This window comes from Castor canadensis, chromosome 12 (genome assembly GCF_047511655.1).
Source record: "Castor canadensis chromosome 12, mCasCan1.hap1v2, whole genome shotgun sequence".
Classification (NCBI taxonomy): Eukaryota; Metazoa; Chordata; class Mammalia; order Rodentia; family Castoridae; genus Castor; species Castor canadensis.
In genome coordinates this window covers 79,340,731-79,353,809 of record NC_133397.1, presented here as the reverse complement: position 1 = coordinate 79,353,809, position 13,079 = coordinate 79,340,731, and the positions used below count along the sequence as shown (strand labels likewise).

The window sequence follows — 13,079 nt, the reverse complement described above, 5'->3', positions numbered from 1 at the left end:
AATAAGCAATAGGAACAACAAAGACACATGGGAAAGAGGGTGCTGAAGACTGGGGGAAGGGAATCCTTTCTGGAACTGTAAATAAACAAGCCAGAATGGTGGGAGCAGGGGTGCGTGCCCAGCAACCATGAGCGGGAAAGCTTGTGAGAGTGGCAGAGGGAGGAAAACTCCACTGGAGAGGGGGGAAGACCCACTTCCCACATGAGCTGTAAACAAACACACAGGCCTGAGAAAGCAGGTGCAGTGTCATTTCCCCCAGTCTGCATGGAATGGGGAAAGCTTGTAGCAGAGGCTCAAACACAGGAGAATGCTGAGTAAACAAAGCCTGCAAGGACAGGTGAGTGATAAGCTCAACCCTGGGATCTGCATAAATAACGTCTCCAGCAACAGTAGGCTGACAGCAGCAGGCAGGCAATCCACAGCCGCAGATACCATTCACAAAACTTTCTCCAGACTCTTTTTCTTTTCTCTCTCTCCCTACCTTTGATGAGAAAACAACCGAACTACACCTGCATGCTGAAAAACTTACTGAAACTGTATTGCATTTGAACATGGGACACTTTGTGGGTTTCTTTTTTTGTGCAGTTTTGTTCTACTTTATGCATCCCCTTTGATAAGACAACAACAGAACAACATCTGAGGCACCATCTCCAGGATTGGAGCCTGAGACAGACACCAAAATTATTAAGACTGAAACTTCTTTGCATTTGAACAGGAGGATTTTTTTAAAATTTTCTATTTTTCATTTTGTTTTATTTTACTTTTATATATATATATATTTTTTTATTTTTATTCTTATCTTTATTTTTTTATTTTTTATTTTCAAACCTCTTTCTGTCTTTCTAATGCCTGTTCAGCTTACTGTCATTTAGTACACTAATGCTCCCGCTCCCTTTTTTGTTTGATTCCTTGCTTTGTTTTTTTCTACTTGTCTGTTTATTTGTTTTTCCCTTTTCTTTAACTTCTTGCTTTCCATCTCCTCTCACCCTTCTATTCTAAATATTGCCATTGTTATTATTACAAGCTAGAAAATACTTAATTGCACACAGTACAGGACAGTAAAATCACCAAGGACAATGACGGGAAGACAGAAAATACAGGGAAACCAGTTTCCCCAAAGCAAAAAATTAGTACTGGAACCAGAGGGGAATGAAGAAAACAGATACTCAGATCCAGACTCCAACAAAGTGAAGATAAACTATGCCAAAGAACACAATGAAGCCCACAAGAATAATTTAAAAGAAGACATACTACAGGTACTCAATGAGAATTTTATAGAGATGATACTGGATATGATCAACCAAAATGTACAGGAGACACTCAAGAAATTCCAAGATAAAAAAATAGAGAATTTGAAAAAGCAAAAGAAGAAATAAAGGAAACCATAGAAGCACTGTATAAACACCAAAGTGAAACTGACAACACGATTAATATACAGAACTGGAGAACATCATTCTGAGGGAGGTTATCATGGCCCAAAAGACCAAAAATCTTATGTTCTCCCTCATATGTGGACATTAGATCAAGGGCAAACACAACAAGGGGATTGGACTTTGAGCACATGATAAAAGTGAGAGCACACAAGGGATGTGTGATGATAGGTAAGACACCTAAAAAATTAGCTAGCATTTGTTGCCCTTAACACAGAGAAACTAAAGCAGATACTTTAAAAGCAACTGAGTCCAATAGGAAAAGGTGACCAGGAACTAGAGAAAAGGTGAGATCAAAAAGAATTAACCTAGAAAGTAACACACCCACACAGGAAATTAATGTGAGTCAACTCCCTGTATAGCTACTCTTATCTCAACCAGCAAAAACACTTGTTCCTTCCTATTATTGCTTATATTCTCTCTTCGACAAAATTAGATAAGAGGGCAAAATAGTTTCTGCTGGGTATTGAGGGGGTGGGGGTTAAGGGAGGGGGCAGAGTGAGTGGTAAGGGAGGGGGTGGGGGCAAGGGGGAGAAATGACCCAAGACTTGTATGCACATATGAATAATAAAACAATGAAAAAAATGTATAAACAGATAAATGAACTCATGACAAAAATAGACAACAATAAAGAGGAAACCACCCAGGATATGGAAAATCTCAGAAAAAAGAAACAGAATTGCAAAACAAAAGGGAAGGCCAATCCAGCAGAATAGAACAAACAGAAGACAGAATCTCAGAACTCGAAGATGAAATGGTCATTAAAGGAAAAACCAAAGAACTATTAATTGAATAACTCAAGACCTGTGAAAAGAAAATGCAAGAACTCACTGACTCCATCAAAAGACCAACCTTGAGAATCATGGGCATCAAAGAAGGAGAAGAGGTGCAAGTGAGGGGATGCATAATATATTCAAGAAAATAATAACAGAAAATTTCCCAAATCTAGAGAAAGATATTCCCATACAGAAGCCTCCATGTAGGCTTCATCCCAGGAATGCAGGGATGGTACAACATATGAAAATCAATAAACGTAATAAACCACATTAACAGAAGCAAGGACAAAAAACACTTGATCATCTCAATAGATGCAGAAAAAGCCTTTGATAAGATCCAACACTATTTCATGATAAAAGCTCTAAGAAAACTAGGAATAGAAGGAAAGTACCTCAACATTATAAAAGCTATATATGACAAACGTACAGCCAGCATTATACTTAATGGAGAAAAACTGAAACCATTCCCTCTAAAATCAGGAACCAGACAAGGATGCCCACTATCTCCATTCTTATTCAACATAGTACTGGAATTTCTAGCCAGAGCAATTAGGCAAGAAGAAGGAATAAAAGTAATACAAATAGGTAAAGAAACTGTCAAAATATCCCTATTTGCAGATGACATGATCCTATACCTTAAAGACCCAAAAAACTCTACTCAGAAACATCTAGACATCATCAATAGCTACAGCAAGTTAGCAGGATATAAAATCAACATAGCAAAATCATTAGCATTTCTATACAGTAACAGTGAGCAAACTGAAAAAAAATGTATGAAAACAATTCCATTTGCAATAACCTCAAAAAATTCAAGTACCTAGGTGTAACCTAACAAAAGACGTGAATGACCTCTACAGGGAAAACTATAAACTTCTGAAGAAAGAGATTGAGCAAGACTATCGAAAGTGGAGAGATCTCCCATGCTCATGGATTGTTAGAATCAACATAGTAAAAATGTCTATACTCCCAAAAGTAATCTACATGTTTAATGCAATTCCCATCAAAATTCCAATGACATTCATTAAAGAGATTGAAAAATCTACTGTGAAATTTATATGGAAACACAAGAGGCCATGAATACCCAAGGCAATAATCAGTCAAAAGAACAATACTGGAGGTATCACGATACCTGACTTCAAACTATATTACAAAGCAATAACGATAAAAACAGCATGGTACTGGCACTAAAACAGGCATGAAGACCAGTGGAACACAATAGAGGACCCAGATACGAAGGCACACAACTATAACCAACTTGTCTTTGACAAATGAGTTAAAAATTTACTATGGAGAAATAGCAGCCTCTTCAACAAAAACTGCTGGGAAAACTGGTTAGCAGTCTACAAAAAACTGAACCTAGATCCATGTATATCACGCTATGCCAATATTAACTCAAAATGGATTAAGGATCTGAATATCACATCCCATACTCTAAAGTTCTGACAGAAAGAGTAGGAAGTACTCTGGAATTAATAGATATAGGCAAGAATTTTCTCAATGGAACCCCAGCAGCACAGCAACTAAGAGATGCATAGAGAAATGGGACTTCATAAAATTAAAAAGCTTCTGCTCAACAAAAGAAATGGTCTCTAAACTGAAGAGAACACCAACGGATTGGGAGAAAATATTTGCCAGCTACACATCGGACAAAGGACTGATAAGCAGAATATATAGGGAACTTAAAAAACTAAATTCTCCCAAAACTAATGAACCAATAAAGAAATGGGCAATGAACTAAACAGAGCTTTCTCAAAAGAAGAAATTCAAATGGCCGAAAAACACATGAAAAAATGCTCACCATCTCTAGCAATAAAGGAAATGCAAATTAAAACCACAATAAGATTCCACCTCACCCCTGTTAGAATAGCCATCATTAGCAACACCACCACCAACAGGTGTTGGTGAGGATGCGGGGAAAAAGGAACTCTCTTACACTATTGGTGGGAATGTAAACTAGTACAACCACTCTGGAAAAAAATTTGGAGGCTACTTAAAAAGCTGGACATTGATCTACCATTTGATCCAGCAATACCACTCTTGGGGATACACCCAAAAGACTGAGAAACAGGTTACTCCAGAGGCACCTGCACACCCATGTTCATTGTGGCACTATTCACAATAGCCAGGTTATGAAAGCAACCAAGATGCCCCACCACTGACGAATGGATTAAGAAAATGTGGTATCTATACACAATGGAATTTTATGCAGCCATGAAGAAGAATGAAATGTTATCATTCTCTGGTAAATGGATGGAATTGGAGAATATCATTCTGAGTGAGGTTAGCCTGGCCCAAAAGTCCAAATATCATATGTTCTCCCTCATATGTGGACATTAGATCAAGGGCAAACACAACAAGGGGATTGGACTTTGAGCACATGATAAAAGCGAGAGCACACAAGGGAGGGGTGAGGATAGGTAAGACACCTAAAAAATTAGCTAGAATTGGTTGCCCTTAACGCAGAGAAACTAAAGCAGATACCTTAAAGCAACTGAGGCCAATAGGAAAAGGTGAACAGGTACTAGAGAAAAGTTTAGATCAAAAAGAATTAACCTAGAAGGTAACACACATGCACAGGAAATTAATGTGAGTCAACTCCCTGCATAGCTATCCTTATCTCAACCAGCAAAAACCCTTGGTCCTTCCTATTATTGCTTATACTCTCTCTTCAACAAAATTAGAAATAAGGGCAAAATAGTTTCTGGCAGGTATTGAGGGGGTAGAGGGTAGAGGGAGGGGGCAGAGCGGGTGGTAAGGGAGGGGGTGGGGGCAGGGGGTAGAAATGACCCAAGCCTTGTATGCACATATGAATAATAAAACAATAAATAAAATAAAATCAAATAGTTCATCTGTAATTCATTTGAATAATAAATTACAAAGAATCAATGAAAGAGAAAGCTGCTTCTTTGAAAAAATTAATAAAATTGACAGACCCTTGGCAAACCTGACTAAAATGAGGAGAGAAAAAACCCAAATCAGTAAAATAACAATTGAAAAAGGGGCGATAACAATAAACATCATGGAAATCCAGGATATCATCAGAGACTACTTTGAGAAAGTATATTCTATTAAATTTGAAAATCTTGAAAAAATGGACAGATTTATAGACATTTATGACCACCCAAAACTGAAACATGGGGATATTAATTACCTTAATAGATCTATAACACTAAATGAAATTGAGCAGAAATAATGAGTCTCCCAAACAAAAAAAGTCCAGGACTTGATGGATTCTTTGCTGAATTCTATCAGACATTTAAAGAAGAACTAGTACTAACCCTTCTTAGACTGTTCAATGAAATAGAAAGGAAAGGAACACTACCTAACTCATTTTATGAAGCCAATATTTACTTTCATCCCCAAAACAGACAAAGACACCTACAAAAAGGAGAACCATAGGCAAAATTCCTTAATGATCATTGATTCAAAAATCCTTAATAAAATAATAGCAAACTGAATCCAACAATACATCAGAAAGATCATTCACCATGACAAAGTTGGCTTCATCCCAGGGATGCAGGGATGTTTCAACATTTGCAAATCTATAAATGTAATACAGCACATTGATAGAAGCAAACACAAAAACCACTTGATCATCTCAATAGGTGCAGAAAAAGTTCTAAGAAAACTAGGAATACAAGGAATGTACCTCAGCATTGTAAAGGCTATATATGACAAACCTGCAGCCAACATCATATTTAACAGTGAAAAACTAAAAACATTTCCCCTAAAATCAAGAATGAGAAAAGGGTGACCACTATCCCTACTCCTATTCAACATAGTACTGGAATTTCTAGCCAGAGCAATTAGGCTAAAAGAAGAAATAAAAGGAATACATATAGGTAAAGAAACAGTCAAAATAGCCCTATTTGCAGACGATATGATTCCATACCTTAAAGACCCAAAAAAAAACTCTACCCAAAAAGTCTTAGACACCATAAACAGGTATAAAAGTGGCAGGATACAAAATCAACTTACAAACCTCATTAGCTTTTCTATACACCAATAACGAACAAACTGAGAAAGAATATATGGAAAAGATGTCATTTACAATGGCCTCAAAAAAAAATCAAATACCTTGGAGTAAACATAACAAAGGATGTAAATGAGCTCTAAAAGAAGAACTACAAATCCCCGGAGGAAGACTACAGAAGATGGAAATATGTCCTGTGCTCATGGATTGGTAGAATCAACATAGTAAAAATGGCTATACTACTAAAAGCAATCTACATGTTTAATGTAATTCCCATAAAAATTCCAATGACTTTCATCACAGAGATTGAAAAATCTACCCTAAAGTCATTTGGAAACACAAGAGACTATGGATAGCCAAGGCAATTCTCAGCAAAAAGAGCAATGTTGAAGGTATCACAATACCAGACTTCAAACTATATTACAAAGCAATAGCAATAAAAACAGCATGGTACTGGCACAAAAACAGACACGAAGACAAGTGGAACTGAACAGAGGACCCAGATATGAATCCACACAGCTATGCCCACCTTATTTTTGACAAAGGTGCCAAAATATACAATTGAGAAAACACAGCCTCTTTAATAAATGCTGCAGGAAAAAGCTGTTTTCCATCTGCAAAAAACTGAAACTAGATCCATGTTTATCACCCTGTACTAGTTGGTATCAACTCAAAATGGATCAAGGACCTTAATGTCAGACCTGAAACTCTGAAGTTAGTACAGGAAGGAGCAGCAAAAATCTGGAAGCTATAGTTATAGGCAAGGATTTCCTCAATAGAACTCCAGTAGCTCAGCAACTATGAGAAGGAATGGACAAATGGGACATCATAAAATTAAAAGACTTCTGCACAACAAAAGAAATGGTTTCTAAACTTAAGAGACCACCCACAGAGCAGGAGAAAGTATTTGCCCACTATACATCAAAGGACTGACAACCAGTATATACAGGAAACTTAAGAAAATAAACTCTCCCAAAATCAATGAAACAATTAAGAAATGGGCAACTGACTAAACATAACTTTCTCAAAAGTAGAAATTCAAATGACTAAAAAACACATGAAAAATGCTCACCATCTGTAGCCATAAAGGAAAAGCAAATCAAAACCACACTAAGATTCCACCTCACCCCTGTTAGAATACCCATCATCAAAAATACCACCAACAACAGGTATTAGAGAGGATGTAGGGAAAAAGGAACACTCATACACTGCTGGTGGGAAAACGTGGTATTTATATACAATGGAATTTTATGCAGCCACAAAGAAGATTGAAGTCTTATCATTCGCAAGTCAATAGATGAAACTGGAGAACATCATTCCGAGTGAAGTTGCCTGGCCCAAAAGACCAAAAATCATATGTTCTCCCTCATATGCAGACCTTAGATCAAGGGCAAACACAACAAGGAGATTGGGCTTTGATTACATGATAAAGTGAGAGCACAAAATGGAGGTATGAGGATAGGTAAGACCCAAAAAACTAGATAGCATTTGTAGCCCTCAATGCAGAGAAACTAATGCAGATGCTTTAAAGTGACAGAGGCCTATAGGAGAAGGGAACCAGGAACTAGAGCAAAGGTTAGTTCAAGAAGAATTAATTTAGAAGTAAACACAGGAAAGCAATGTGAGTCAGCTCCCTGTACAGCTATCCTTATCTCAAATAGCCAAAACCCTTGGTCCTTCCTATTATTGCTTATACTCTCTCTTCAATAAAATTAGAGTTCAGGGCAAAATAGTTTCTGCCTGATAGTGAGGGGGTAGGGGAGAAGAGGGAGGGGGTGGAGGATTAAGAGAGGGGGTGGGGGGAAGGGGGGAGAAATGACCCATACATTGTATGCATATATGAATAAAAGAAAAAAAAACAAAAGAAAATACATAATCCACACATAAGGTGCTTCAGGCAACTGAAAGCATCAGAAACACAACTGTAAGCTACCACAATTTGTCTGAGGAATATATGCTTAGGCAGCCCATACTGTAGAACATAGGAGCTCTGGGAGAAAATCAAAGAATCTCTGTATTCTAATATCAACTTTCCTGACTAATAGACACTCCAAATAAGTTAATGTGTCTGTAGTTTATACTCCCAGTTCTTGAATTAAAGCAATCTCTTTTTGGAATGTCTATAATGACATCTTTTTTTTGTATGAATCCAAATGAAGCCAAAACTCACATGACTCAGATATAACCATCTAAGTCCTTTATTAAATCCTTTATTAAAGCAGCATTTTCATGTCTGTGCTGTTGGGTGTGAAGAACATTAAAAAGTTTGAGAACTGTAGACTCTCCCTGGTCTGTCTACCAAAACATACAGTATCTCCAAAGCATGAATGAATCTCAGAAACATTCTCAGCAAATGGAGTCACCAGGAGGAACAGCTGGGGCAGCCTAGCCTCACACTTCTGCTTCTCTATGTGGCTTATGTTATGACTTGTAACACTGTGGGAGGGTAGCTGTCATACCGTTGACAGTAATAAGTTGCAGTGTCTTCAGGATCCAGGTTGCTGATTGTTAGAGTGAAATCTGTCCCAGATCCACTGCCACTGAACCTCGATGGGACCCTGGATTGCAAGTCGGATGCTTTATAAATAAGGAGCTTAGCAGCATTCCCTGCTTTCTTCTGGTACCAGGCTAACCATTTGTTAATGCCCTGACTTGCCTGGCAAGTGATGGTGACTCTTTCTCCAGTAGTGGCAGCCAGGGAGGATGAAGACTGGGTCATCTGGATGTCACATTGTGTACCTGGGATTGTAAACATTCCACAAATATACACTGTTAATCATAACACATGAGTAATTCCCTGAAAATCAGTTGGCACTAACAACAATGGCCTGAGTAAATCCCCACAGTGTCCTTTTTTACCTGGAAACCAGAGTAGTAGAAGCACAAGGAGGTGAGCAGGAGCCTTCAGGTCTATGGTCTGCCCTGACTGAGACTGACTCCTGTACAGGGTGTGTGTGACCAGTGAATTAAGACGTACTCAGGGGTCTGGGCACATGCAAATCAGCATGGCAAAAAAGGACTGGGCACAGCTGAAAGCTGGCTTATCACCATACCTCAGAATTGGCCCATCCAGTCTCCCTAAGTGCCCAGGCCAGAACAAATCAGCAGAAATTGGTCTTCAGAGAACATGATTCCCCTCTGGGGATAAAATAACAGCATCAGTTTATGCAATGAATAATGTGTTATTAGCTCACTTCCTGATCCAGTACAAATAAAGGTTTCACTTTATTTTTTTTAATTTTTAATTCATTTATTCACATGTGCATGCATTGATGGGCCATTTCTCCCCCATACGCCCAGCCGCTCCCTCTCCCCATCGTCCCCCCTTGCTTCCAGGCAGAACCTGTTCTGACATTATATCTAATTTTGTTGAAGAGAAGACATAGCATAATAAGGAAGAAAAAGCCTTTTTGCTAGTTGAGATAAGGATATCTATACAGAGAGATTCCTAGCATTGCTTTCATGCAAAAATGTGTTACAACCCAAGTTGATTCATCTTTAACTGATCTTTCCATTGGTTCCTGATTGCCTTCTCATGTTGACCTCTTTTGTTCTAAGGATTCTGTATTAGTTCCTCTGCAATGGGGACATCAAATACTTTCATGTTTTGGGTTTTCTACTTATCCCCATACCTCCCGTATGTGCTCCCCCATTAGCATGTGACCCAAGTCCAACAACATTTCTGTATTTGCCCTATTTCTAAAGTCTACATATGAGGGACAACATAAGACTTTTGGTCTTCTGAGCATAACTAACCTCACTCAGAATGTTGTTCTCCAGTTCCATCCGTTTAATAGAGAATAATAAGATTTCATTCTTCTTCATGGCTGAGTGAAACTTCATTACGTATAAATACCACGTTTTCTTAATCCATTCATCAGTAGTGGGGCATCTTGGCTGTTTCTATAACTTGGCTATTGTGAACAGCACTGCAAGAAACATGGGTGTGTAGTTGTCTCTGGAGTAACCTGTGTCGCTTACTTTGGGTATATTGCCAGGAATTGGATTACTGGATGATATGGTAGATCTATGTTTAGATTTTTAAGAAGCCTCCATATTTTTTTCCAGAGTGGTTGCACAGCTTGCATTCCCACCAGCAGTGTACAAGTGTTCCTTTTTCCCCACATCCTTGCCAACACCTGTTGTTGGTGGTGTTTTTGCTGATGGGTATTCTCACAGGGGTGAGGTGGAATCTTAGTGTGGTTTTGATTTGCATTTCCTTTATGGCTAGAGATGGTGAGCATTTTTTCATGTGTTTTTTGGCCATTTGAATTTCTTCTTTTGAGAAAATTCTGTTTAGTTCAGTTGCCCATTTCTTTATTGGTTCATTTATTTTGGGAGACTTTAGTTTCTTAAGTTGCCTGTATATTCTGGTTATCAGTCCTTTGTCTGATGAATAGCTGGCAAATATTTTCTCCCAATCTGTGGAGGGTCTCTTCAGTTTAAAGACCATTCTTTTGTTGTGCAGAAGCTTTTAAAATTTTTATGAAGTCCCATTTATCCACCCTTTCTCTTAGTTACTGAGCTGCTGGGCTTCTATTTATGAATTCCTTGACTATACCTATTACATCCAGAATATTCCCTGCTCTTTCGTGTACTAACTTCAGAGTTCCAGGTCTGATATTAAGGTCCTTTATCCATCTTGAGTTCATATTAGTACAGGGTGGTAAACATGGATCTAGTTTCAGTTTTTAGCAAAAGGATAACAACTTTTCCAACCAACATTTGTTGAAGGGGCTGTCTTTTCAACACCATATATTTTTGGTGCCTTTGGCAAAAAAAAGGTTAGCATAGCAGTATGGATTCATATCCAGGTCCTCTATTCTGTTCCACTGTTCTTCATGTCTGATTTTGTGCCAGTACCATGCTGTTTTTATTGTTATTGCTTTGTAATATAGTTTGAAGTCAGGTATTGTGATACTGCCAGCATTGCTCTTTTTGCTGAGTACGGCATTGGGTATTGACAGTCTCTTGTATTTCTAAATGAACTTTATGGTAGATTTTTCAATGTCTGTGATCAATGTCATTGGCATTTTGATGGGAATTGCATTGAACATGTAGATTATTTTTAGTAGTATAGCCATTTTGACTATGTTGATACTACCAGCCCATGAGCAAAGGAGATTTCTCCACCTTCTGTAGTCTTCTTCAATCTCTTTCTTCAGGGGTTTGTAGTTCTCTTTTAAGAGGTCTTTCACATCTTTTGTAAGTTTATTCCTAGGTATTTGATTTTTTTGAGGCTATTGTAAATGGAATTGTTTCCATGTATTCTTTCTTAATTTGTTTGTTATTGGTGTATAGAAAAGCTAATGATCTTTGTAAGTGTTTATCATGAAGTGGTGTTGGATCTTGTCTTTTCTGCATATATTGAGATGATAAAGTGGTTTTTGTCTTTGCTTCTATTAATGTGCTGTATTACATTTATAGATTTGTGTATGTTGAACCACCCCTGCATCACTTGGATAAAGCCGATTTGGTCATGGTGAATGATCTTTCTGACGTGTTTTTGGATTCAGTTTGCCATTATTTTATTGAGGATTTTTGCATCAATGTTCATTAAGGAGATTGGCCTATAATTCTCCTTTTTGGAGGTGTCTTTGTCTAGTTTTGGGATAAATGTAATAGTGGCATCATAAAACTAGATAGACAGCGTTCCTTCCCTTCTATTTCATGGTAAAGTTTAAGGAGGGTTGGTATTAGTTCTTCTTTAAATGTCTGATAGAATTCAGCAGAGAATCCATCAGGTCTTGGACTTTTCTTTTTTGGGAGACTGTTGATTGCTGCTTCAATTTTGTTTTGTGTTGTAGATCTACTCAGTTGATTAATATCCTCTTGGTTCAGTTTTGGATTGTCATAAGTGCCTAGAAATCTGTCCATTTCTTCAAGGTTTTCAAATTTATTGAATACAAGTTATCAAAGCAGTCTCTGAGATTTCCTGGATTTCCATGGTGTTTATTGTTATCTCCCCTTTTGCATTTCTGATTTTATTGATTTGGTTTTTTTCTCCCCTCATTTTAGTCATGTTTTCCAGGGGTCTGTCAATATTATTAATTTTTTCAAAGAACCAACTTTTTGTTTCATGGATTCTTTATATGTATTTTTTTGTTTCTATTTCATTGATTTTGGCCTTTTTTTATTATTTCTCTCCTTCTGCTTGTTTAGTATTTGCTTGTTCTTGTTTTTCTAGGAGTTTGAGATGTAGCATTAGGTCACTGATTTGAGATCTTTCTGAGCTTTTAATATATGCACTTGTGACTATATCCTTTCCTCTTAGGACTGCCTCTGCTGTGTCCCATAGGTTCCAGTAGGTAGTGTTTTCATTTTCATTAACTTACAGGAATGTTTTAATTTCCTTTTTTATTTATTCAATGACCCATTGATCATTGAGGAATGTGTTTCTCAGCTTCCAATTTTTTGCGTGCTTTTTACTATTATTTTTGTTGTTGAGTTCTTGTTTTAATGCACTGTGATCAGATAGAATGCAAGGCATTAATTGGGTGCATTGAGGTTGGGTGCTTATAGGGTGATAACTGTTATTTTCTTTTGGTGTATTTCCCCTTTTATTAGTATGAAATGTCCTTCTTTTCCTCATTCAATCAATGTAGGTTTGAAGTCTACTTTATACAATGTAAGTATTGCTACTCCTGCCTGTTTTTGGGGGCCACTGGCTTGGTAAATCTTCTTCCAGACTTTCACCCTAAGCCAGTTCTTGTTTCTGTTGCTGATATGGGTCTCATGTAAGCAACAGATTGTTTGTTGTTCCTTTTTAATCCAGTTTGACAAATCGTGTCTTTTGAAGGGACAACTAATTCTGTTAACATTCAGGGTTAGTATTGATAGGTATGTGGTGATTCCTGTCATTTAGTTGTCTTTGTTGTTTAAGGATTTGATTGTGTGTAG

At 37.5% G+C, this 13,079-nt stretch overlaps 1 protein-coding gene across 1 annotated transcript in view; it reads left to right on the top strand.

Moving 5' to 3' along the window:
* LOC141414859 (myomegalin-like) overlaps positions 1 to 13,079 on the top strand; it is a 124,226-nt gene that overhangs the window by 94,114 nt on the left and 17,033 nt on the right. The window lies entirely within an intron of this gene.